Source organism: Orycteropus afer, unplaced genomic scaffold (genome assembly GCF_000298275.1).
Source record: "Orycteropus afer afer isolate SDZICR_OR568_19922 unplaced genomic scaffold, OryAfe1.0 scaffold00531, whole genome shotgun sequence".
Classification (NCBI taxonomy): Eukaryota; Metazoa; Chordata; class Mammalia; order Tubulidentata; family Orycteropodidae; genus Orycteropus; species Orycteropus afer.
This window is the reverse complement of record NW_006922118.1, coordinates 1,557,693-1,559,712: the sequence shown is the minus strand read 5'-3', so window position 1 is coordinate 1,559,712 and position 2,020 is coordinate 1,557,693.

The following is a 2,020-nucleotide window of genomic DNA, read 5'->3' as shown; positions in this document are numbered from 1 at the left end:
GTCCAAGATTATCTTCTGTGTCTGTGTTAATTGGTTTCCCTTTTCTTTGTTGAAGAGGGTCTGTGCAATCCTTCTGCCTAGTCTGCCATCTTGCCCCGCCTATGTTGGTTGATTTATTATAAATTTCAAAGATAACATGTTCAGGAAACTTCCCAGCTTTCTCAAATGTTAAGAACCAGTGTTGTCATGGTTTGAGAAAGAAGGAAAAGAAGAAAAAAAAAATTACACAGGCAAGAAACAAATGTTAGTTGCAAAAGCAACAGAAGAAATACCAGTTATTACAATGCTATAAATGAAAGGAAGATTTTTTTTTAAAGAACATAATGCAGGGTTTTTTACTGCACATTTACAATGAATTAGCCATTGTCAAAATGTGAAAAAAAAATTTTCCTGAGATTTAATCTATGTCAATGTAACAGTGTGTGTGTGTAGTTCTGTAAAGTGACAGATTTACATGGGTGAACCTACAACTTCAACATTAGAGCCCTGCCTCCCTGGAGTACGTCAGGGTCAAGTTCAGCAGCCTCACCAGGCATGTTTGTTTCTCTTCCTCTGTGAGAAGTGAATTCCTCCATCTGTGATACTGTTGCAGAAAAAGATGGCTGGGAAAGCTACACAGGGAATGCAGGCGTGTGCTGTGGCGGCCGGAGTGGGTTCTGCCTTCAGTGCAGATGTCCTCAGGATGGAGCATGGCCCTGAGCCTCGCAGGAAGCCAGACACCTGTCACTCCTTCTTACTCAGCACTGTCTCCTCCCCATCCTTCCATTCAGGTCAGCAGTGTGAGGCTGGGAGAACACATCCAGTCCAGGCAGTTGCTCTGACTGGTGTATGGACCAACAGCATTCATCTGTCTTCGTCCAATCCCTTCCCTCTTCTTTAAGTGGCTTCTTGGGCTCTGAGATGACACTCCCTTTGACCTCCAGAAGATGGAGCCAGGAAATAGGCAGTTGTACTACTTCCCATCAGTGGGTGTTGCTACACATGAATTGTTGGCGGATCAGTTGTCTGCTGCAGGGCTGTGTTTCCTCAGTGAAGAAAAGAAGGTGGCAGAGGAGGCCGAGGGCCTAAGTCCTACGAGCATCCTGAGGTCCTGTTCCAGTGTAACTGGGCTCCTCCTTGATCATATGTGGTTGTTCAAGATTGCCATGCCTGTGGTCACTGTCCTAAGCTGCCTCTCAGAGAACATTACCCTCCCCAGGCCAAGCCTTGGTTGCTTGTGTTGCATGACAGTGTCTCCTGGCTAAGCCTGAAGATGGAACAACTCTGGTTGTGGTGGAAGAGACCCCCACCCTCCAGAGCCAACCTTGCCCCGTGTCTCTTAATAGTTTTTCAGACACGCCCCAAGTCCTTAAACCTTTTCTATGCAGTTCAAAACTACAGCTCCACCTCTCACTTTGTTCTGGGTAAGAAAACAGGCAGAGAAGTCATAGGGGAAGCTCTGACTGTTCACAAGGTCCTGGGTGGTGGCGCTGTAGTTAAAGTATTGGATTGCCAACCAGAACCTTGGTGGTTAGAACCTGCTAGCTGCTCTATAGGAGAAAGATGAACTAGTCTGCTTCCATAACGATTTACAGCCTTAGAAACCCTATGGAGATCACTATGAGTTGGAATCGACCCAATGACAGGGGGGTTGGTTTTGGGTTTGGATTTGGGAGTGGTGGTGGTGGAAGTGCTCTCCTGACATTACTAAAGCTAATAAGCTTTTAGTTGAGTGGCAAATATGATTCCCTAATCTAGGCCCTTGTCCTTCCACCTATGCCTAGAGCTGTTCATGACAGTGTTGGATTAGAATCTAAAATTACTCTCTTTTGCTAGAGACATTCAACTTATGGCATGCATATTTAAATTTGTAGGCTTGACACATTCCATTGGGACTGCTTATAATGAGAATGTTTTACATTGATGCCTATAAACTTCTCAAACACAGACAAATGCCTATTTTAACTGCTGAGAAAGTCACTCTAAAGTTTACTTAAATCTTATGAGAACCTTAACATGTTAAATTAAAAAAAAAAAAAAA